Genomic DNA, 26519 nt, shown 5'->3' on the forward strand with positions numbered 1-26519 from the left:
TCAAAAATCATCACATAGTTATATGTCCCCCCTCTTTTTTGCCTTACAGCAACACTTTTGCTATAATATTCAACATTTTGATCCAGCTCAAGGTCTTGTAATGTTTCCATCGTGAATTCGGAGTGACAGCTTACAGACATCTCGCAGATCTTCCTTTCGGCCAGTGGCTTCTCAGGATTGATTTATCACTTTTAATACTGATCTTCGCTATTTATTTATATAACACATTATTTGGTTTATATTGACCTCTTAGCACTGAATTTTTTATGATCAGTTTGGTATTTTTGTTTTTCGTTTCTCTGGTATTTGTACGTTTGCACAGATCAACACTTTATTCTGTATTGTATTATATAGGTATTATGTGCTTATATTGTAGACTTTGTTCTTGTATTATACCTTCTTCTGGTGTCTATATGTAGTAACTGTTCCATTTATAAGTTGATGTCTGGTATATTAACTATTAATATTAGCAGTCACCGCTTTGCCCATTCATTGGTTCATTGTGTACCTGCCCATTTCGTTTACGGTTTGTATTATTGGTTTTTCCATCCCCTATCCTCCTTTCCTTCCTTCTCCACCCCATTCTCTCCATTCCCTCCCCCATTTCACCCTGTATTCCCTTCCTCCCCTCTATTTTTTTTTTTCACTTATATCATCATTGAGATTACGAGTTTATTATGTAGTCACTTATTAATATAAATATATAGTCACTCTACACACACGTTTGGCATATTTACACGTACATATGTTGTGTATTTTCTCACCAAAATTGTTTAAGAAATTGAGAATTTAATTCAATTAGATACATATGTAAAGGATCTGCCAGGCACTGCAGGGTTAACTACCAGAACTAATCAGTCAGCACCTGAGAATACATCCCTGAGACTGACTCCTGCTTCCACCATTCAGGCTGGCAGGCTTAGGAGTGGGAGAGCCTATCGTAACCTGGCCAGACTCAGCTAGCTCCCGCCCTCGGTCTATTTAAGCCTGCACTTCCTGTCCCTCGGTGCTTGTTATTGCTTTGGTTTCCTTCCTTGTGGTTCCTGGCCCAGCTACAGCTCCTGCTATTTTTGATCCTGCTCCATACCGACCCTGGCTTACCGACTACTCTTCTGCTTTTCGTTTTGTACCTCGCACACTCCTGGCTTGACTCGGCTCGTTCACCACTCTGGTTGCTCACGGTGTTGCCGTGGGCAACGGCCCCTTTTCCTTGCTTGTGTTCCTTGTATGTTTGTCGTGTTTGTCGTGCACTTACTGAGCGCAGGGACCGCTGCCCAGTTGTACCCCGTCGCCTAGGGCGGGTCGTTGCAAGTAGGCAGGGACAGAGTGGCGGGTAGATTAGGGCTCACTTGTCCGTCTCCCTACCCCCTGCCGTTACATAATAACAAGCCCATACCTAGTCTACCCCTGGTCCCTGACACCACTATGGATCCCCGTGAGACCCTGGCTCAGCAAATGCAGGGTCTCTCCCTACAGGTCCAGGCCCTGGCTCAGAGGGTCAACCAGCCTGATGCTACCCTGGTAGTTCCCCGCACCGCACCTCTTGAACCCCACCTCAAGTTGCCCGACCGGTTCTCAGGGGACCGGAGGACTTTTCTCTCCTTTCGGGAGAGTTGTAGGCTTTACTTTCGTTTAAAGCCTCATTCCTCAGGTTCTGAGAGCCAGCGGGTGGGTATAATTATGTCCCGGCTCCAGGAAGGGCCCCAAGAGTGGGCCTTCTCCTTGGCTCCTGACGCCCCTGAACTTTCCTCCGTTGATTGTTTCTTTTCTGCTCTCGGACTTATTTATGACGAGACTGACAGGACTGCCTTTGCCGAGAGTCAGCTGGTGACCTTAAGTCAGGGTAAGAGACCTGTTGAGGAGTATTGCTCTGACTTTCGGAAGTGGTGCGTAGCTTCTCGGTGGAATGACCCTGCCTTAAGGTGCCAGTTTAGGTTGGGTCTGTCGAATGCCCTGAAAGACCTGCTAGTTAGCTATCCCTCTTGTGACTCCCTAGACCAGGTTATGGCTTTAGCGATACGACTTGACCGACGTCTCAGGGAACGACAACGTGAACGTTTATGTGTTTTCTCCTCCGACTCCCCCATGATGCCTCCCGAAGCTCCGTTGCTTCGTTCCTCCCCGAAAGATTCAGAGATACCTATGCAACTCGGGGCCTCCGTGTCCCCCCAACAACGTAGAGAATTCCGCAGGAAGAATGGTCTCTGCTTCTACTGTGGGGACGACAAGCATCAAGTGAACAACTGTCCTAAGCGTAAGGTTGCAGCCAGAGAACTTCCGCGTCTAAGTGATCATCGGGGAGGTCACTTGGGCGCACAGGTATTTCCCGTAAATATGAAACGTACTAAGATCTTGCTTCCCTTTCAGGTCTCTTTTGGTGGTAGGTCTGCTACCGGCAGTGCTTTCGTGGATTCAGGGTCCTCTACTAATATCATGTCTGTGGAATTTGCTATGTCCCTTGCTATGCCTCTTATTGATTTGCCTAAACCTGTCCCGGTAGTGGGTATCGACGCCACTCCTCTTGCTAATGGTTATTTTACACAGCATACCCCTGTTTTTGAACTCCTTGTTGGCTCCATGCATTTGGAGCAATGCTCTGTACTGTTGATGCAGGGATTATCGTACGATTTGGTGCTAGGTCTTCCCTGGTTGCAGTTGCATAATCCTACGTTTGACTGGAATACTGGGGAGCTAACCAAATGGGGTAATGAATGTTGTACGTCATGTTTTTCTGTTAATTCTATTTCTCCCCCTAAGGAGGCGAATACGCTACCCGAGTTTGTTCAGGACTTCGCTGATGTTTTCTCTAGGGAGGCCTCCGAAGTGTTACCTCCTCATAGAGAATACGATTGCGCTATCGAATTGGTACCAGGAGCTAAGCTTCCTAAGGGTAGGATATTTAATCTTTCTTGTCCCGAACGTGAAGCTATGAGAGTGTATATCCAGGAATCCCTGGCCAAGGGTTACATTCGTCCCTCTTCTTCTCCGGTAGGTGCTGGCTTCTTCTTCGTGGGGAAGAAGGATGGTGGTCTTAGGCCATGCATTGACTACCGTAGCCTGAATAAGGTCACGGTAAGGAACCAGTATCCCCTTCCTTTGATTCCTGATCTCTTTAATCAGGTTCAGGGGGCCCAATGGTTTTCTAAATTGGATCTACGGGGGGCGTATAACCTTATTCGCATCAAAGAGGGGGATGAGTGGAAGACTGCGTTTAACACGCCCGAAGGCCATTTCGAATACCTCGTCATGCCCTTTGGGTTGTGTAATGCCCCTGCGGTCTTCCAGAATTTCATAAATGAGATTTTGAGAAATTACCTGGGGATTTTTCTGGTAGTGTACCTTGATGACATACTGGTGTTTTCCAAGGACTGGTCCTCCCACGTGGAGCATGTCAGGAAGGTGCTCCAGGTCCTTCGGGAAAATAAACTGTTTGCCAAAACCGAAAAATGTGTGTTTGGGGTACAGGAGATTCCATTTTTGGGTCAAATCCTCACTCCTCATGAATTCCGCATGGACCCCGCCAAGGTTCAGGCTGTGGCGGAATGGGTCCAACCTGCCTCCCTGAAGGCGTTACAGTGTTTTTTGGGATTTGCTAATTATTACAGGAGATTTATTGCTAACTTCTCGGTCATCGCTAAGCCCCTTACGGACCTCACTCGCAAAGGTGCTGATCTCCTCCACTGGCCTCCTGAGGCTGTCCAGGCTTTTGAGGTCCTTAAGAAGTGCTTTGTCTCGGCCCCGGTGCTGGTTCAGCCCAACCAAATGGAGCCATTTATCGTGGAAGTTGATGCATCTGAGGTGGGAGTGGGGGCTGTCTTGTCCCAGGGTACCAGGTCCCTCACCCATCTCCGCCCCTGTGCCTACTTCTCCAGGAAGTTTTCGCCAACTGAAAGTAACTATGATATTGGCAACCGCGAACTCTTAGCCATTAAATGGGCATTTGAAGAGTGGCGCCACTTCCTGGAGGGGGCTAGGCACCAGGTAACGGTCCTTACCGACCACAAGAATCTGGTGTTCCTAGAATCTGCCCGGAGGCTAAACCCGAGACAAGCTCGATGGGCGTTATTTTTTACCAGATTCAATTTTTTGGTTACCTATAGGGCTGGGTCTAAAAATATTAAGGCTGATGCACTGTCGCGTAGCTTCATGGCCAGCCCTCCTTCGGAGGAAGATCCTGCTTGTATTTTGCCTCCAGGTATAATCATTTCCTCGATCGATTCTGATTTAGTCTCTGAAATTGCTGCTGATCAAGGTGCAGCTCCCGGGAACCTTCCTGAGAACAAGCTGTTTGTTCCCCTGCAATTCCGGCTAAGGGTACTTAGGGAAAATCATGACTCCGCACTATCTGGCCATCCAGGCATCCTGGGTACCAAACACCTCATTACCAGAAATTATTGGTGGCCTGGGTTGCCTAAAGACGTTAAGGCCTACGTCGCCGCTTGTGAGGTTTGTGCTAGGTCCAAGACTCCCAGGTCCCGACCAGCGGGCTTACTGCGTTCGTTGCCCATTCCCCAGAGACCTTGGACACATATCTCCATGGATTTTATCACCGATTTGCCTCCATCCCAAGGCAAGTCGGTGGTGTGGGTGGTGGTGGACCGCTTCAGTAAGATGTGCCACTTTGTGCCCCTCAAGAAACTACCCAACGCCAAAACGTTGGCTACCTTGTTTGTCAAACACATCCTGCGTCTCCATGGGGTCCCTGTCAATATTGTTTCGGACAGAGGGGTACAATTTGTTTCATTGTTTTGGAGAGCCTTCTGTATGAAGTTGGGGATTGATCTGTCCTTCTCCTCTGCCTTCCATCCTGAAACCAATGGCCAAACGGAGAGGACTAATCAGTCCCTAGAACAATACTTAAGGTGTTTTGTCTCTGACTGTCAATTTGATTGGGTCTCTTTCATTCCCCTCGCCGAATTTTCCCTTAATAACCGGGTCAGTAACTCGTCTGGGGTCTCTCCTTTTTTTTGTAATTTTGGGTTTAATCCACGGTTCTCCTCCGTTTCACCTGGTAGTTCCAACAATCCTGAGGTAGAGGTCGTTCATCGGGAACTGTGCACAGTCTGGGCCCAGGTTCAGAAAAACCTAGAGGTGTCCCAGAGCGTACAAAAAACTCAGGCTGATAAAAAACGTTCTGCTAACCCCCTGTTTATGGTCGGGGATCTGGTGTGGTTGTCGTCTAGGAACTTGCGTCTCAAGGTTCCATCCAAGAAGTTTGCTCCCCGGTTTATTGGGCCGTATAAGGTCATTGAGGTCCTCAATCCTGTCTCCTTCCGGCTGGAGTTACCCCCGTCTTTTCGGATACACGACGTGTTTCATGCCTCCCTCCTCAAACGCTGCTCCCCGTCCTTGGCTCCCTCGAGGAGACCTCCTGTTCCCATCCTCACCCCGGAGGGGGTGGAATTCGAGGTGGCCAGGATTGTGGACAGCAAGATGGTCCAAGGCTCCCTCCAGTACCTGGTCCATTGGAGAGGATACGGGCCCGAGGAGAGGACTTGGGTACCCGCCCGGGATGTTCACGCTGGGGTATTGGTCAGGAGGTTCCACCTGCGTTTCCCCAGTAAGCCAGGTCCACTTAGAAAGGGTCCGGTGGCCCCTCATAAAAGGGGGGGTACTGTAAAGGATCTGCCAGGCACTGCAGGGTTAACTCCCAGAACTAATCAGTCAGCACCTGAGAATACATCCCTGAGACTGACTCCTGCTTCCACCATTCAGGCTGGCAGGCTTAGGAGTGGGAGAGCCTATCGTAACCTGGCCAGACTCAGCTAGCTCCCGCCCTCGGTCTATTTAAGCCTGCACTTCCTGTCCCTCGGTGCTTGTTATTGCTTTGGTTTCCTTCCTTGTGGTTCCTGGCCCAGCTACAGCTCCTGCTATTTTTGATCCTGCTCCATACCGACCCTGGCTTACCGACTACTCTTCTGCTTTTCGTTTTGTACCTCGCACACTCCTGGCTTGACTCGGCTCGTTCACCACTCTGGTTGCTCACGGTGTTGCCGTGGGCAACGGCCCCTTTTCCTTGCTTGTGTTCCTTGTATGTTTGTCGTGTTTGTCGTGCACTTACTGAGCGCAGGGACCGCCGCCCAGTTGTACCCCGTCGCCTAGGGCGGGTCGTTGCAAGTAGGCAGGGACAGAGTGGCGGGTAGATTAGGGCTCACTTGTCCGTCTCCCTACCCCCTGCCGTTACAACATAATTACTTTTACACCTTCCTCATATAACTCTGTACGGTTATTTACACTGACGTTATGTTTCACTTTGTTTCAATTGTCGCATATGTATATGGTATTTTTTGTAGGCATATTTTATTTGCTGTTATATTTTTTATTTCCTATTCGCCTGATCAGTAATCGGGTTAATTTTTCCCTTCCTTCTTTTCTCTTTTTCTTTTATTATTATCATCCTACTTTCACACTTTGTCACTGCACATCTCACTCTTTTCTTGCCGCCGGTTTTCTCTCCACTTCTTCTGTTTTCTTTTACTTCACACTTTTTTCGGCATCGTTCTCTTATTATATTTTTTCAAGTGCTGTTCGTATGCTGTACTGTTACTTAGCAACGGGACGCTTGGTCCCGCTGCTGCTTTAACTGGTTTGCACGGATACTTTAAATTATTTATTTTGGGGTCTTAATTGTTTATTTCTGGCCAATTTTTTAGATTTTTTTTATTTCAATTTCTTTGTTACGTTTTTTCTGCAGCTCCCTGTCTCTCTGCCCTCACTGGTGGTGCCGCGTCGAGCGGGCGGGTTGTTCTTGTCTCCGCGCCCGCTTGGCGTGGCTACACCACTGGAGGCAGACAGGGGAGGAGGTTATCTCGATCATTGGATTACACGATGGGACGCCATCGTGGGTAGGTTGGATGTATCGGCGGCTGCCATTTGTGGCTGCCGCCGGACACCTAACCACCCGATAGGGAACAGCTGGCAATCGCTAGTGAGGTAGGGGTATTTAAGGCAATCTGGGGCATTTGGACATCAACCCCTGACGAAGCACGAGCGAAACGCGCGTTGGGTCAAGCAGAGGTCCCCCTTCCTGGTCCGGATCTCCCATTCACCTTATATCATGTAGGTGTAGGTACATTGCTCAGTGTGCTATATGTACTTAGGACTGCATTCTTGATTGTTGACTATTCACACTATGCATACGTGTCCATCTGTGCAAATGTATTATGCCTAGCACTTGCTTAAATAGCTTATATATATGCACTTTAGCTACACTTGGGAGTTGATTGTGACAATATTTTACTATCTGGGGGTCGCTCTGCTTTTTTGTTCTGATTCCATCCCTGTTTGAGGGTTTCTGGTATTTTAATATATTTATTGTTTGTATGTTGTCTCTGTGTCTAAAGTAACTTTAATAAAGACTGTTTATATATATATTTTCAATTATTTGGTCGTGACTTGTTTCTTACCACGGATAACACATAGTGAAAATTCTCTGAGTACCGATAATGAAGTAGTGTTACCTGCAGTCCTATGTAATACCACAGATAGCACACAGTGATAAATCTCTGAGTACAGATTATGAAGTAGATGTTACCTGCAGTACCTGTAACATCACAAATATCACAATCTTTACCCACACAGGCACATATAAACACACACAGACACAGACACACACACACACACACATATATATATATATATATATATATATATATATATATATATATCATGCAGTGCACCTGCAAACTGGAGATACACTTTAAAACGATTATTTCCATGAATTAATTGCCATGAATTGGTTGAAGTTTTATAGATTACCATTTATGAAAATGTGGTGTTTCCCTTAAGGGGCAGCAGAGTATATAAGGGGCAGCAGAGTACATAAGGGGCAGCAGAGTACATAAGGGGCAGCAGAGTATATAGGGGCAGCAGAGTAAATAGGGGGCAGCAGAGTATATCGAGGACAGCAGTGTATATAAGGGCCAGCAGAGTATATAGGGACTGCAGAGTATATAGGTGGCCGCAGAGTATATAAGGGGCTGCAGAGTATATAAGGGACCGCAGAGTATATAAGGGGCAGCAGAATATATAGGAGACAGCAGAGTATATAGGGGGCAGCAGAGTAGGGTTGTCACAATACCAGAATTTGGACTTCGATACCGATACTTTGTGTAGTATTACAAAACTTGATACCAAAATGATACTTTACCAACAATTAAAAAAATAAAATAAAAAAAGTTCTTCCATTTCTGATGTGAGGCGCGTGGTGTGATGAATTTTGAACCTCCATGTGCCTCACATTAATAGCAATTAACCCCATCATGTACCTCATAGTCATAATGGACACCATTGGGTTAATGTGTGAGGTCCATGATGGGGTTAATTACTATTACTATTAATGTGAGGCACATGGAGGTTCAAAATTCATAACACCTCGTGCCTCACATTAATAAGTGAAAGAAAGCCATTTTTATTTTATTTTATAACAGCGTAAACATCATAAATGACACTATAAATTTGTTATTACGGTCGCGACGATAACGAATGTGTATATTTTATGTATTGAGACTTATTTTAATGTTTATTGTAAAACGTGTGTGTATTTTTTTTATTTAACATTACTTTATTTTTTTAAACTTTTTTATTTTTAAACTTTAATGTACTGGCATATATCTATATACTGACTGTACACAGGCAGTTTTTAGCACATACCTATGTACTCCCCAACAACAGGAAATATAGTCAGACAGCCCTGGGGTCCTTCAATGGGCCCTGGGCTGTCTGCCCATACATGGTATGTCCCTCGATCCAACGGGCATCCCCCCTTCTCATTTTCCCCTTGAATGCTGTGGTCAGCTTTGATCGCAGCAATCAGGGGAATAGTGGCGGCGATGAGAGGTTTCTCTGATCTGCATCGTTAGAGCAGGGCTGCGGCTGAGTAATACAGCCATTGCCCCACTCCTGACAATAAGTGGGCGCGGGAGATCAGCATGAGGTTATGCGGCCTGTGCCGCACTAATGAGCAGTGGTGCCGGCACTAAAGACAGAACATGGGAATGTTTTGCAATGCGTCCGCCATGATCTCTGTCTTTAGTGCCGGCGCTCATTAGTGCAGCACTAGTCGCATCACATCATGCTGCCCGCGCACGCACACTTGTCAGAAGCGGGGCAATGGCAGTGTTACCGCTCTAACTACATTCATGTGTTACAATACTAAGCTGTGCGGCCGCATCACATCATACTAGTGACTACATTCATATAAAACAACACTGTGGTCGCACAGCTAGAAATGCATGAATTAGTTCACATCTGCATCAGGGCTCCGTTTCGACGTTCCATCTGAGCTTTCTGTCGGAATGCAGCCCCAACTGACACAAACGGAAACTATAGGTTTCCGTTTCCATCACCATTGATTTCAATGATGACGGATCCGGTGCCAATGGTTTCCGTTTGTCTCTGTTGTGCAAGGGTTCCGTTATTTTGACAGAATCAATAGAATAGTCGACTGCACTATTCAGTCCGTCAAAACTGTGGAACCCTTGCACAACGGGGACAAACGGAAACAATTGGCACCGGATCCATCATCATTGAAATCAATGGTGATGGAAATGGAAACCTATGGTTTCCGTTTGTGGCAGTCAGGGTCCTGTTCTGATGGAAAACTCAGACGGAACGTCGGAACGGGACCCTGGCGCAGATGGGAATGAAGCCTTAACGGTATTGAACCGTTTGAGGGTGCATGGTATCGAAACAGTATCAAAATTTAAATGCATCATGCAGCCCTACAGCAGAGTATATAGGGGCAGCTGAGTATATAATGGTCAGCAGACTATATAAGGACAGAGTATATAAGGGGCAGCAGAGTATATAGGGACCAGCAGAGTGTATAAGGGGCAGCAGAGTATATAGGGGCCAGCAGAGTTTATAAGGGGCAACTGAGTATATACGGGCAGCAGAGTATATAGGGGGCAGCAGAGTATATAGGGGCAGCAGAGTATATAAGGGGCAGCAGAGTATATAGGGGAAGCACAGATATCTTGATTTTATCTGTTCTTCTTTAATATTGAACACACACTTACAAAGAGACATAAACTTATGCACACACACACACACACACACACATACACACACACACACACACACACACACACACACACACACATGCTGGAATATATACACACACAAACACAGAGACACTAACCATCCCTCCTTGCTGACAGGATCACAGGTTTCTCACAGGATGGGCTGTGGGTGGAGCTTCCTCCTCTTCTCTTGCTCCTCGGCTCCTGTTTACGCCGTGTGTGTAAATAAGAGCAGAGGACAGAGAAGAGCAGAGCCCAATGGCGCCACTTACATGCTGGGAGGGTGCAGCGCCCTGTGCACTCGCACAGTTCAAACACCCCTAAGGCCGGCCCTGACTGCTCCGAGCTGCCAGATGTCTGAGCAACAAGGATCTTCAGAACTTGCCCATTTGTGTAAGTTTGTTTCCTGACTATCTTTTGGTTGCTGCCTGCACTGACTTGTGTCTGGCTTATCCAGCTTGTACGACAATGGTTTTGTTTATCAATTCCGATACCCGGCTTTGGAAATATCTGCAAGCTACCATCTATTAGAAACTAGTTGGGGACACAACTTGGGGAATCCCTGCACAAAGTTCATACTCTATGGAGGCGTTATAAGGTGAAGATGGCAAAATACCTTAGACTTCATCCCTGGCTTAGCCCTTGCCAAATCAAATAGTGACACAGTGGGTCCCTGCTCCTATCAGGAGGTCTGGCCGTGATACTTAGAACTTCCATTTAGGCTGTACTTCTTACAGAGCAGTAGCATTTAAAATCTCATATGCCCCATAGTATTTCCCTTTCTTCTGTATAGTATGTTGGGTTTACTCAATGGGACTTGAGTGTGGCTGAGTTATCACTTAAATTGTGCTTTTTAAGTTCATCTACCAGTGGCTTTTGAATGAATAATGAATTTGTGGATGAATTACAATATTTTATAGGTAAAAGTGTAGGTTTTTTTTAATGAATGGGTCATGATAGTCCTGATTTTTTGGACCAAAGCCAGCAAATACAGTGGTCATCTCTATGACATTCGGTGTCTATGCCACCAATCTTTTTTTTGTTCATGTTTACTGCTTTTTTATAAATGCATTGAATACAAATGAATACTAACTACATACTGTATATCTTAACTTTTACTAAACTGGAAATTAGTAGAGTGTATTTTTACTGAATGTTTTTCCACTGTAGATGCTATTGATTAAAGCAAAATTCCAGATGCAATGATCAAAATAGTCTAAGCTCTATAAATGGGTTGTCTAAAGAAGCAAAAACATGATCATTGCTCTTATAAAATAAAGATTCCATTAGCAAAGAGTAGTGGTCAAGTGATCACAAAAATGTAGTAGCCTGTTCCTTCCATATGTGTGGGCATGCTTCTAATCACACAGGGGAAGGTACAGGGTAAACAGAGCTACACATACAGGAGGGTAGGCAGCTCCATGTGACGTACAGCTGTGTCGCCGGGTAAGAGCTTTCGGAATACCTTCTAAACTTCCTGTATCATGTGACCACTCCACCGTGTGTGCGATCATGGCATGTTTATTAATAAAAATGTAATTATTCAAATAGCAATAATCATGTTTTTATTTCATTATTAGACTTTTCTAGGCTCTTTACTGCCTGCAGCTGCTTTTCTCAACTTGTGGAATGGTCAGCTTGTTTTTCCGAACTGTGATATAAGCGTTAACCGGATCTCTTCATTCACTGTGATTCATTTTGGACTACAAGGCTTGAGAAGGAAAAATATTTAATATCTCTCTAATGAGTGAATAAAGCTCTGTCTAGGGGAAGAAGGATACAGAACCTGTAGTTCCTGTAACAGGCACTTCACTCGCTGCATTATGAAGAGAGCATGGAGGAGTGCAGTAAGAGGGAAAGTGAAGAATGTTATGTAAAGTGCTTAGGACACAAGAAGGGAGTAGAGAATGACTAAGTATACCTGGAGAAAAACTGTGGGAATAATCTTAACATGGGCATCACCCAGAGCTCCATAGGCTACTAAACGCTTCCACTGCAGTTTCTTTTTTTTTTTTCAATAGTATACACTGATCAACATAAATGATGCTATAAATGTTTTCAGGTGGTTGTTACAGTTGAGGTCGATTTTATGTTTTGGGAGTTTTATTTAATAAAGTTTATTTATTGGTAAATATGTGCATTTGTGTGTTTTTGTTTTTTATTACAGATCTTTTTATTTAACATCATAGGGTGATTCCTTATTTTTATTTTTTAACTATAATGTACTGGCAAATATCTATATGACAGTACATTAGCCCGTGTAATGATAGTCACAGGCAATTGTTAGGGCATACCTAAGTGTGCCCTAACAATAGGAAATATGGCCAGACAGCTCTGGAGTCCTTCAATAGACCCTTGGCGGTCACTCAATACAAGGTATGTGCCTGGATAGGGTCGCAGATATTCCCTGTGACATGGTCAAAATGGGGTCCCCTATCACTCTTTCCCTTTGAATGCTGCGATCAGTGTTGATCTTGGCATTTAAAGGGCTAATGATGGAGATCAAAGGTTTCTCTGATCTCCACCATTAGACCAAGGCTGTGGCTGTGTATTACAGCTGTTGATCTGCTCCTGATCGCACAGGCATGCTCGCTGTGACACAGCTGGACGAGTGTGCTCGTCCTGATAAGGCAATGTCCTGCTGCTCCTATTCGGTATATACGTCTTCAGTCGTCAACAATTTATGGAGTTTGGGAGTTCTGCCCCCTGTCAATCAAAAGTGGCAACTTCCCATGTGACCAAAGAAGTGCTTTCCATTCACGAGGCCTGTAACAAGCACTGAGAGAGTTCTCTGAGCGGCTGACAGTTTCCGTGCACACTACATTCTTGTTATGAATAGTAATTGTATTAGTCAGCAATAAATAGGTAACTAGAAAGTTTTAATTCTATTATTTACTTAGTTAAAACACTGAAATTAAATCGGAATAGTTGATATTTCCATAGTGATAGGAAATATATTTTAAGCCACTGACAATGACATTCACTTGTTATATTTACAGCTAATCCGTCAAGTAGAACATTGCTGTTTTGTTTCCTTTTTTTACTTTATCCAGACATAATTATTGATGTACAGCGATGAAATCCTGTGTATAATTTACAGGATGCATGTCTGCTTCAATTTCATTCAGTGTAAACTAATATTCAGTTTGTATCTGTGCCTGAAGCTGGCGTTGCTCTTGCTTGCAAATCCTTTCCAAGATAATGAAGTCTATTCCTGCAAGAGTTTTAAGATTAAGACTGACCGCCTGAGTCTTAAAGAGCTAATTGCTTGTATCATAGTACTGAATATGCTAGAAATGTATTACATGGCTGAGATCAAATCACTGTTAATCATCTGTTTAATATCTGTAGTTTTATTTTATACCAACGTGCTGTTTATTATAGGCATTTACTTGTACATTCTATTCAAACAATGTGCTGTCAGTTAACCACTGACAATGATTTGTGTCAGCAGAGGAGGCAAGTGCTGTATTGTATCGAGAAACAAAATAAATTGTAAGCCTACTTACAATATGTTATCAAGTTATTCTTAGACATTTTAAAGCATTGTATAAAAGGGCGAAAATAAAAATTATACAATATCCTACATATAACACAGATTTTCTCTAACCATCCTTTATTGAAGGAGCACTGGCATCCATTGAAATTTGTGATGACAATTCATTTTAATGGTTGCCATGTAATTCTTTGAATCTGTTGCAAGTCATAAGAGCACTGAAATTGTGGTTACCTCACTGAAAAAGCTTTTCATGGTGAGCAACGTTCCCTCTAAGCCTTTGTAGCTACTAAGGAAGACAGTTAGGATCCTGGGCATTCTTCTCTCTAAGCTGGGTGACTCATAACAGCATCAAATAATATTGCCATATAGAGCTCAAATAATTAGCCATAAAGTAGCCAAACACACAATACCAAATAGCGTCCACATCTGGTGGTCTACAACAGTGCTTCTTCATCTGGATGCAATTTTTACAGAAGTAATCATGTGCTACACAGACTTTCTCTGGCTGCATCAATCTCTGGTGTGGCAACATAAATTACCTTTTTTTCTGTGCTTATGTTGATGTTACAAAATTATAAATTGAGATACATTTTTTATTTTATTATAGACTTTGGCCAGTGGTGAGGCCCAGGCATAACCATGTTTTGGCTGGTGAGGCACTAGTAGAAAAATCCTTGGCCTACGGTAGTGAATGGGGTTTGTGGTAACGTTATCTAGGTCAGTGAAAGGGTTAATGTTTGCATCCAGGTGGCCTAGCACAGATAAGGGGTGAATCACAGGGGCTCTTGCCGACCTGCAGAATGTCCTCATCATTGTTTACACATTCACAGCACTGTACATACGAATGTAACTCAACTCAGTCCCATTCAAATGAGTGCAGTACCAAGCACAGCCACAACCATATATGCGGTGGATCTAGGGAGATCTGGAGGAATTGTGGATATAAACTAATGGTGGGGATTATTCAAGCTATATATAGGAGGAGCATCACTATAGACCTTATCAGATAGTAAAAGTGACTATCACTTGTCTAAGGTGGGTGTTTTGGGGCTGCGTTTAAAGGCTTGAAGAAGTGGTGGGCAGTCTGTGGTTAAAAATTTTAGAGCAGAGAAAATGAATGGGAAAAGTCCCAAAGGTAAGAGTATGAGGAGGATTTAAGAGTACAGACGAAATATGGAGAGCAGGTGATAAATAAATATATGTAGGACAGGTAACTGGAACCCAGTGTGTGAGGATGTACAAATATTTTAGTTGTAACATGGGTGATAAAGAAGGGTATTTGGTTACTGCTTGTATGTGAGACTTTAAAATCAACATTGCTCCAAATGTTACCCTAAGTAGCAAGCATGTTAGGGCTTGTCCACACATAACGGCATTGCTGCTTATTTTCCATCCGGAATGGCGGATAGAAAATATGCGTAACAATACAGTAGCAGCAAAGTGTTTGTGCTGAAATTCACCTGTATTTTTAGTTCCGCAGCATGTCAATTCCTGCCGCGGAAAGTGAACTGAATTGCTGCGTTTTTCATAGGAGATGTCAGTATCTCACATCTCTGCAGCAATTCCTTTACATGTGGACAAGCCCTTAGATTGGAGTTAGGGTGTAGTTCTCAACAATAATGACTTTTAGATGCAACGCAGAAACAGCCCATGGGCAAAATCTGTGCTGGGTCTGTGCAAAATGTGAATGGGATCTTTCATTTTTGTGATCGTGGGAATAGGTAACACAAATGGAGATGAGCGAAATGATACTACACAAATTGAATTTGTAACAAATTTCCTAAAAGTGTGGATTTTTCTCGAATCCGAAACATTTAGGATTCGTCCCACATGAATCGCTCAAAATGGAGGACGCTATTGTACAGATAAAAAGAAAAGAAGACAGAGAAGGATCACATGAGCTCGGGCAGCGGCCCGATGGGCTTCCTCATAATGCCTTGCAGGTAGCCCTACCTCTAGCACAGCCAATCATGAGTGTGACTCGTAGCCACTATAAACAGCCCAACCATGAAATCGTGCTGTTTTGTGGCTGGGGATACAGTACAGAGAGAGGAGAGAGAGGACATCAGACAGACAGTAAGAGATAGAAAATCTTCATAGTGAGAAGATTTACAATAACTTAATAGAGAGAGAAAGATTTTAGAAATAAATACTAGTCAGTCAGTGTCAGTGTGTTAGGTAGGCAGGCTTAGGCAGCCATTGCTGTGAGTGAGTGCTGCTGCAGCTATATAATTCTTACATTAATTTGTGAATCACTAATCTTCATCACATCATTCACAAAACTTCTTCAATAATATTAATCCTGGTGTTGTTAGCGTGTCGTTGCCTACCGATACAGATATCACGGACGTGACGTCACTCATTGTTTTGCATATATATAATAGTGCCACCAAAAACAAGCCTATTGTTCTGAGTCAAGCATTTACACAGCGCCATTGTACTTTTGTCTGATCCAAGTGACAATTTTATTTCAAATAAATAGATTTTAATTTAAATCCTGGTGCTTATAGCGTGCTGCTGCCTGCTGATGTCATGGACGTAAGGTCACTCCATGTTTTTCATATATCTAATTTCTAATAATAGTAACACCAAAAATGGACATATTATTCTGCACTAAGCAGTTATACAGCACCATGGTAGATCAGTCTGTGTCCAAGTGAATTTCATTTTTCAAATAAATAGAGTAAAAAGCCATTGCTTCTTCACTTTCTAGGAAGATCAGGCACACTGTCACTGGCACATGAAGCCATTGCTTCTTCCGATGCCACCGTGTGCATATAAACACTGGCAGGCATCTGCCCCCAAAAAGGGATCATTTTTGGAACTTGTTTTTAATTTTAAAAAGAAGAAAAAATCTGACAGTGCAGTCAGCTTTTAAATAGGGTGTTTGTTTCCTGTGGCTACCATCTGTTTACACATACATGTTGCTGTCACTTTGACATTACTAATGCTGTCTTGGTGTTAAAGAGCTTGAAAGGGGTTGGATACAGTTCCAGAAGACCTTACAGTGTTATACATAACTTTACAGGGCAATCGGGACATTTTTGATTGGAGCAAATTTATTCGGACCAAATCAAATCTGACAGCCAGTTTCAACAAATTGGGCCCGAAACAAATTTCGGGAAATACGCTTATCTCTACTGTATCAAATACCATCAATATCTAAAAATTATTTTTAGTTTGAACCAACATGCCTTTCATATTAAAACCAACCACTACTCCTTCATTCCAGATTTAGCTCCATTTTATCTTCTTTTGTGCTGTCCGTTTCTACCTGCTCCCCATGCAGATGGAGTCATGCAGTGGCCGTCTGATGATGTGGCACACATGGCCGCAGCTCAGCCACTTCAGACTGCACTTCTTATAATGCATTGGCCATGTCTCTGCTCCCACCACCTTTCTTATGTCACTCTCTGCTTCTCCGCACGCTCAGCTTTCTGTATGAGAGTAAGATAGATGGACTGATTGAAGGACCCCTGCACCATTCACAGAGGATACAACAGGAAAAATTGGGAAGAACTGCGCATGGGTGACCCAAGCATCACCAGGAGGACGTACGTAGTCATATCAGCATTGGACACAAGGTGGCACTGTTACAGGCTCGTAAATAAGATATAAAAAAGGAAACATTTTTAACGACTGTATTGTACAAAGTTCATTTATGTTGCATTACAAGGAGGTTTAAGGGCATTCAGTTGCGGATTAAGTAGACCATAGGCCCTGGGCTGTTACCCAAACTTGGGCCCCCCTTCTCCACCGCCGCACCGTAACTATTGTTAACACTAGCTTTTTGTGCAAGCATTAACAAATGGGAGTTACGATTTCCCTTTCACAGGGCTGTGTCCCTACATACTGACAGTATCACACTGTGCTGGGACACATCCTCCTGACAAGGGGAATGGTAACACCAATTTTTCTATAAGTCCTGGACTTTAGAAAGACTTTATGTGGAATTCAAGGATTTCCTATACTAAACATGTTAGGAGAGGGGACAGATTCTCTACAAATTCAGTGACTCACAGGTGACGATGTCTTTGGTGCTAGTATTTTTTTTCCTCTTTTCTTCTCCATCCGATCCAGCGCTCATGATGACTTCTCCCGGCCATGACCCATTTCTGCAGCCCCTAAATATAATATCACCATGCACTGCGCCCCTGACTATAATTGTGTTACCTGTATATATAAATTCTTAAGAACTCAGGTATTTCCCTCTTCCTCTTTTCACAAACCTGTGTTTTGGCTTTAAGGTAACTGGCTGCAGTCCTCCAACAGTGCTCTGTCTGCAATAGAAGATCAGGACAGCTAAGCTCCACCCCTTGGTTAGTCCCTCCCCCAGCCATCGTGAACAGGAGTGGATCTGTTGTATTTTCTGCAAGATTTTTACTGTTTTAGGAACATGCAGAAAATCCTGCAGACTGACTAATTTTGCGGGCAAGTTTGTCTTCTGTTTGGTTTTATCTTTCATGTGTAGGTTTAGTGTTACTTTAAATATTCTACATCTATATATTGAGTATAAGCATGGTGAAGTGCAAAAATGATATATTCACATACAAATGCAAGCAGAACTGAATTTGGGGTTCATCGTTTGTACATCGTAGTGACTCGCTAAGTAAATCAAATGCAACATTATCAAATTGAGGAACTTAGCTCTGCTACATCTGTATAATGTATAGTTTTAATTAAAGTAAAATAAGTGAAATAAAGTCCATATGCAACAAAAGTTTCATTGTTTTATATTGCATCACAAATCTATTCATCCAGTCTTCAGAAAACATAACCTTTCAAATCATTCAGGAAAAATTAGATTTCTATAGATTAGAACTATTATCTCCAGAAACCAATTTTAGCCTAACTCAAACATATTTTCTGTTTGGCTGGCAATCCAATTTCCAATATCTGTAAATTGTATCATATTATCTCTTTTAAGTGACTGTGGGAAGACACAGATCTTACAGATTACAAGGTAATGTTTACCAGCTGCATGGTTAGATTGTGCAGTTGGTAGTGTACTAGATGGTTTTATAAATGCTTACAATCGTACTCATTAGGGTACCCACAAACATAGTGGATTGCGGATTGCGCCCTGCGGCCAGGAGTTTCGTGACATAAACCGCAGACAGTTTACCACCAAATTCTACGGTTTTGACGCATGGCAAGTACATGAGAAGCATTGCCAGATCACAATTCACAGTAAAACCACGTGCAGTTATTGCCACGCGATGCGCAACCGCTACATTTATGGGCACCCTTACTTTAAAGAGGCTCTGTCACCAGATTTTGCAACCCCTATTTCCTATTGCAGCAGATCGGCGCTGCAATGGAGATAAGAGTAACGTTTTTTTTTTTTTTAAAACGAGCATTTTTGGCCAAGTTATGACCATTTTTATATTTATGTCGAGAGATCACGCTGTGACGTCACTCACTTCCTGCCCCAGGTCCTGCATCGTGTCGGACGAGCGAGGACACATCGGCACCAGAGGCTACAGTTGATTCTGCTGCAGCATCAGCGTTTGCAGGTAAGTAGCTACATCGACTTACCTGCAAACGCCGATGCTGCTGCAGAATCAAATGTAGCCTCTGGTGCCGATGTGTCCTCGCTCGTCCGACACGATGCAGGACCTGGGGCAGGAAGTGAGTGACGTCACAGCGTGATCTCTCGAGAACACGGCTGTGTCTGCACTGCCAGAAGCTGGGCGTTGTGTAGAGAAGTGGATGATACTTCTATTCACAAGGCCCAGCTAGTAAAAGAAGTAAAAACGCCCCGATGTAACGAACACAATACACACCCAGTTGTACTTTTACTTTAAACACTCCCAGTTGTACTTTAGAAAGCCTCATTTACATAAATATAAAAATGGTCATAACTTGGACAAAAATGCTCGTTTTAAAAAAAACAAAAAACGTTACTGTAATCTACATTGCAGCGCCGATCTGCTGCAATAGGAGATAGGGGTTGCAAAATCTGGTGACAGAGCCTCTTTAACAAAACCTCCATCTCTATGAACATATCTAGCTTACAAGATACAGCTTTCTCTTGCATCTTTCTAACCCTGCATTATTTTCTATGCATCACTAAATCTAAATCACTGACACATATAACTCGCGGATTCAATTACACTTGAGGAATAATTTATCAGGACCAGAGAGAAGTCATCTTTGACTTTTAAGCTAAAAAACCAAATGCTATAACTCAAAAATGAATAAGAAATAAATGCTAATAAATTATCTAGTTAATAAGCTATCTACTCCTTATCATATACATTTGAAAAAGCCATGACATCTAGCATGAGAAAGATGCTAGATGTCTCTGGTAGATTTTTTTTTAGATACACCACAGAATGACTGGTATGTAATTCTGTTTTAGTAGGACAGTGTGTTTGTTGTCATTCAGCAATGTTGGCTCCAGGGGTAGCCTTAGGACAGGGCAACATGGTGACTTCGGCTGCGTTCAAAGATCACTGTGTTGCGCTGCTTGCATTGCAGTTATGTAAGTGAATGTGGCTGCATTGAGACCCGCAAGATGCTGCAACCACGAGGGCACAAGTATAGCAAGCGTCTGCGATGTGGACCAGACAAACTTATCTATAGATACATAATATAAGCCACTTCATATGTCGATACATAGGTCGGTGTGGTCCCGATTATACAGCCGGCCTGCAGCCACTGTCTTATACATATCTTCCAACTACTGGAAAGAGGGACAAACTATGGCAATTTTTTCTATTGAGCCTTCTAACTACAACCCCAAAGTCTTCAGAAGATTTTGGGAAAACTACAACTGCAAGCATTCCCTGAATGTCTACAGCTGTCAGGGCATGATAAGAATTGTATGAACTGAACAAGTTAAAATATTATTTGTGAATCAGTTTTGAATTAAAAAAAATATGCTTAGGTCCGCACTTTATACAACAACTGCCTTGATTGGTACATTAACGGTGGGGGGGGGGTGCTAGCAGGGTCAGGACTGGCTAGCTTAGGTTAGGCGGCACACTATGCAAACTGTTCGTTTTGCACCCCAAAAAAAGTAAAAAAAAAAATATATATATATATATATATATATATATATATTTGGGACTTCCAGGGGCGGGCCATCGTGGATGGCCACTTTTAAAGAGAGCTCCTCAGCCACAAAGCACCATTATCTCTGCCATCTCCACCTATTGGGACGTTGCTGGCGATTTCCCTGGACTCTATGATAGTGGCTGCGTCTGAGGGGCTCCCTATTACTTACTCTCCGGATTCACAGGCGGTGGAACACTGACCCAAGCCCGAACACAGTCCTCGCCGCCACCATCTAGGTAGGCCGCACATTGGCGAATAGCGAATCCTCGGCGTCTGTCGAGACTAATATCCCACATGTATCACATGTAGCCACCCGTGCATCAGGGGATTGCAGCACCCACCTTGCCTTGAGGGCAGAATGGACTGGACTGGGGTGACCTGCCCAGAGGATAACGCAGTAAACTCCATGTGATCAGGGGATCCTTCCCTACCTCCCAGGCCTCCACAAGACTGGAATATAGAGGCCTCAGGCTATCATACTCCCGATCTAGCACAACGTGTTTGCCTCAGGCCTATTTGGGGGCCTCCCCACCTCCCGCCCTACAGTACTCAAACGGCGTGGACCATGGGCCCCAACTGGCCTGGTCCATTGATGCACTTTTGCAACCGCCAAGTCAGTTCCTCCTTGGGGCCTCAGACACGATCCAGGAAAACCACAGTGAAAAAATATATTTTGGGGGTTCCCCACTGTGAGAACGAAAAGATACCTGGGGCTGCGTCCAGCCTGTATCTCCCCATACAGGACATATACGTTCTCTTGGAGCAAATTTACTATCAGGACTGTATTTACTTTTGCATCTACTATGATATCTCATGTTGTGTTCTGGAATACTCTAATAATAATGTTTCTGTGACCATGTGAAGCCTTTTGGGCTGCCTTCCCATCATAACCCTCTGCGTCTTAGCCCACTGAGTCTGCAATTGGGGATTGTGTCATGGACAAATATCTTACAAAATCTTTAAAGGGGGGATCTACTCTCTCTGAAAACATCTTACCGCACGATGGCCCCCGTCATCCTACTATGAACAAGAATAAAAGGACTGCAACGGGGGACAAAATGGTGCCCAGACTCTCTTCTACCAATGCTCTCTCTCCACAAATATTATTCTCCCCTTAATTGCTTAGCGGAGATTATGTTACTCCACCTAAATTCAGTCCGCAGCACAATTCCAAAATAGACTGCCTCCAAGCTACGCTGGTGGCACGGGAAGTTTCTAAAATATTACTGCTACTTTTTGATAAGAGACTGGATATATTACATACTTCCATAAACTCAGCTCTTGCACAAATCACCTCGAACGCCCAAAAAATCGCTGATCTGGAAACAATGTTTATATCTTCAGAACATTCTATCTCCACACTGGAGGATATCTTGCGTCAGAATCAGGCTACAACTAAGGCCTTAAAAGTAAAGCTGGAGGAACTGGAGAACAGGGACAGAAGCAGCAATTTGCGTTTTGTGGCGGTGACAGGTGATCATTTGGTGAACTACCTTTGCAAGAATCTCCCCCAAGCACTTAATATTTATCTTTGGGGTGACCCCCTTATGATTGAGAGAGCACACAGACTGGGTCCCCTTAGGTCCAACAGGGGTGCAGGAGACGCAAGACCCCATTTTGTTATCGCCAAATATCCCCACTGGGCAATAAAATAAAACGTTTTGAGAGCCTACAGACATCTGAGAGAGTTACTGATCAAAGACTCTAAAATCTTAATCTTCCAGGACTACTCAGCTGCTGTTGCACAAAAATGCAAAGCCTTTTCACCTATTTGCTGCCTACTCGATGAGAGAACCCTCAGTCCCAACTTCTGTTTACAGCAAAGCTGAAAGTACAGGATGGCAGGAACACGCTCATTTTTGAAGACCCTGCTCAGGCTAGACAACGACTCCGCCTGGAGAACAGCGATGCAGAGTAACATACATCTTTTGTCATGGGAAGTTCACCCATTTCCTTATGAACATGTGTTCACTTGTGTTCTCATGGCTGCGGATTGCGGATTGATACACATTATGCTTCTACTGTTTTGCTGACAGTAATTCTATTGTCCCTGGAGGGGTTTGCTGTCACTCCTGTTAACCTGTTCATTTTATGTTTGTCTTGCTCACTTATGCTATATTTTCTCCTTTTTCAGATGCTTGGATACACGATTCCCGCCTTTAGAGACGCCACTACAATTAAGCTGTACACGCAGCTTGCTGGAACCACGTAGAACGGCGCTTGGTTTCCACATCTTTTGATTCGGACCTATCTACTAGACACGGTATGACTTCATTGAATGCACAACACTGTGATACCTCTAACAAATCACCACACCTACGATTCCTCTCATGGAACGTGGCAGGTCTAAACACACCTCTGAAAAGAAAGTGCTCAATCATCTTAAACGACTCTCCCCTGATATTGTCTTTCTGCAGGAGACTCATTACTCTGCCTCATATTCCTCCTCCTTATGAGCGGTGACAATTCTACTTAAAAGAGGCCTACACTGCAGGGTAGAGAATTCAATTAGTGATCCTGAGGGCAGATTCATAATATTACAGGTTATAATTGCTGGAGTTCCTTACTTGCTGGTTAATGTTTATGCCCATAACCAGGACCAATGTGTGTTCTACGCAAATGTCCTCCAAATTGATCTGGGTATCCCTCGATGCGATTTAATCATAGAAGGTGACTAACCTTGTACAAGAAAAGAAAAGAAGTACTATGCACACCAATATGGAGTTATTTATCCAAACAAATAATTTATTTATTTGTAGCCAGTGACAGTGCGACGTCTCGGTCAACACCTTGACCTTCCTCAGGCACTTTAGTCAATGCTGATCCTGCGTGGATGGCGCTGTAAGATTGGCGTGTAACCGCTATGTGTGGTGCTACCCTTCCCTTCTTTTCTCTACTGGATCGGGTTGGGCCCCTACTCATGCACCCACACCATTACCTAGTGCTATCCGAACCTTGTAACTAAGATATTTAACCTTGTACAATGTACCCCACTAGACAGATCGCCAACCCCTCAATCACAAACTGCCGCGTCGTCCCTTGCTTATGTGACCCATGGAGGGTTATAGATGCTGGCCACTTGCTGGTGATAGAGTATACTTGCCACTTGTTTGCCCATAAATCTTTTTCCCGAATAGACTACTTTTTGATATCTACCCCCCTATTTGTCTCACACTGTACTTCTCGGATACACCCAATTGCCATCTCAGATCATGCCCCTATCACCCTGTCACTGTCTTTACCTCATTCTACTCAGAAGTCTAGGGTTTGGAGATTTCCTGCATACTTGGCAGACTCTGATGATTTTAAATAATATTCCCAAATACATTGGGGTAACTATCTGGATGATTATATACCTCCTGGTGAAGACACTCCCCTGTTGTGGGCAGCATCTAAAGCTATATTGAGAGGACATATCATCGGCTATCTGTCTCGTAAACGGAAAATGTGGAAGGAACGCAGGTGGAATTTTGTATAAACATACATTTATATTGACAAAAAGGAAATTTCAAATATACTTCCCCCTCCCCCCTCCCTCCCCCTATCCATGATCCATGCTCATCCACTTTCCTTCCTTTTTATTTTAATTTATGTACATCTCTTTAAACTCTGCTCTAGATAATATTCTATTAACAATTGGCTCCCATTTTGTTTTCCATCCAGCTGGATTTTTCTCTCTTTTTAATTTATTTTTGTCTATCCACTGCCAATATAATATTTTCTTCCATAATCTCTTAACCTGCAGAAATGACGGAATGTGCATTGATACCCACTCTGATAGAATAACTTTTTTCACTGAAAGTGTCATTAAATGAATTAAATCAGAAAGATGGTTATCTTTTTCACCCGGGTTAAAATGTACCAAACATATCCATTCGTCTAGTTTTACCTCTTTATTTAGTACATAGCTAATATATTTTTCTGCCGAAACCCACAACCTTCTGATTGCCGGGCATAGCCAGAAACAATGGATCAATCCTGCGTTAATCTCCCTGCATTTTGGGCATTGTCGTGTATTATTAGGTATATATTTTTCGTAAGGCAGGTTAAATGCATTATAAAGTCTAGCCCCTACCTTCCACTGCATCTCTCTTAAATTTTCAGATGATATTGCCCTCCTAACCCGGGCCCATCCTTTTACCAGACGTTCTTCTACTTCTTCCTCCGAGATATGTGTATCCAGATCTCTTTTCCATTTTTTTATTATATTTTTTATACCTTTCCTATCCTCCTTGATTTTCTTTCTAATAAATGCAATCGATGGACTCCCCTGCATACCTCTCATCATATCTCCAAATCCTTTTTGTTTGATACCCAGCAATATTTTTTAATTCCCTATTTTTTTTATTATGTGGCATATTTGAATGTGTTGCAAGAAAAACCCTTGCTCAAGACCAAATTGTTCTTTTATTTGGCCAAAGGTTTTAAGTTTTCCATTTTGTTCCTCCATCAAATCCGAGATTCTGCATATACCTTTTTGAGCCCATCTATTTGTCCATTCTATATTATTCTGATAGCCTTTAGATTGTAAATATTCCCTAATGGTCAAAAACCCTGACAAGCTGTAGGATAAATCAAAGCTTTATCTCAGCAATCTCCATACTATTTTAGAGTCTCGTAACAAAATCGAAGATCCTGTCCTTAAGGGATCCCCACCCGGTGATTGATGGAGATATGTCCGCAAGGAGTTTGATACTGTTAATTGTTTTTCGATTTTCGAATTAACAAATGTATTATTATAATTTATCCACTCTATAACATATCTTGCAGTACAAGCAATATTATATGCCCTGATGTCCGGGAGGGATATCCCTCGTAGTCTAATATCTTTTTGTAGATTCTTCATCGACATACAGGATTTTTTATGTCTCCACATACATTTCTGAAAGGCTTTATTGATATTATTTATGTCATTATTGTCATGTCCATGGCTGCGGGCCATCAGGTTCACTCACCTCCTGACGGCCGCAGCCACGGGTCGGCGAGCGCTGGTCCCAGGCTCCTCCTCAGGAGACGCCAGCGCTCACTTCCTCTCCCCTCGGCCGGGTCCCGTAGGGTGCGCGTGCACGCTCGTGCCCGCTCTTAAAGGGGCAGCGCTCGCACCGGACTTTAATGCTAAATTAGCCCATGAGCCCAGCCCCTTCCTGCAGTGCATGAGCGTTGTTTGTCGTATACTAGTTTGTCTATGCAAATGGTCTCCCAGTGTTTTCCAGTTCCAGTGTATCCTGTATCTTGTATCCCATGCTATCCTGGTCAAGTGCCGTTCTGTGCTGTGGTCGTGCTGTGCTGTATTCCATGCCTGTCCTGCTACTCCACGCCTGACGTCTACCCGCTGCCTAGTCCTAGCCTGCCTTGCTACTGTCCGAGCTGCCACATGTACAATATACGAACTATAGACTTTGACTTGATCCCTGTTGGCCAGCTGCCATACCGCCAAGGCGGTATGGCCCAGTGAGTCCACTAACCCTACGTGACAATTATGTTTCAATGAGAGTGGAATCATTTGGAGTTTATACAATGATCTAGGGAAGATCATCATTTTTATTAGGTTCTTCCTACCATATAATGATAATGGCAAATCCTTCCAAAAAATTAGTTCCCTTTTGGCATAATCCAGTACCGGCACAAAATTCATCCTGTAAATATCATGTATGTCTCTCCCAATTTAGATCCCCAGATATTTTAAACTCTTTTTGTTCTTAGGTAATTTCCTTTCCGGGACTATTTCCACAAACCTCTCTGAGATGGCACAAATTTACACTGACTACTATGAGGACCTTTATAGGGCCACCCGACATCTCTACCTAACATTAAAGGGTAACTAAACGTTCAGGAAAATTATGACGTGTCATAGTGACATGTCAGAAGTTTTGATTGGTGGGGGTCCGAGCACTTAGACACCCACCAAGTGCTAAAACGAAGTGGCAGAAGCGCTC

General features: G+C 43.4%; 1 protein-coding gene across 4 annotated transcripts in view; it reads right to left on the bottom strand.

The window, feature by feature from the left end:
* The window catches only part of NPY5R (neuropeptide Y receptor Y5), a 96546-nt gene that overhangs the window by 54395 nt on the left and 15632 nt on the right, over positions 1–26519 (bottom strand). The gene's annotated exons all lie outside the window — the stretch shown is intronic.

The sequence above is a fragment of the Rhinoderma darwinii genome, chromosome 1 (genome assembly GCF_050947455.1).
Source record: "Rhinoderma darwinii isolate aRhiDar2 chromosome 1, aRhiDar2.hap1, whole genome shotgun sequence".
In the NCBI taxonomy this organism is placed as follows: Eukaryota; Metazoa; Chordata; class Amphibia; order Anura; family Rhinodermatidae; genus Rhinoderma; species Rhinoderma darwinii.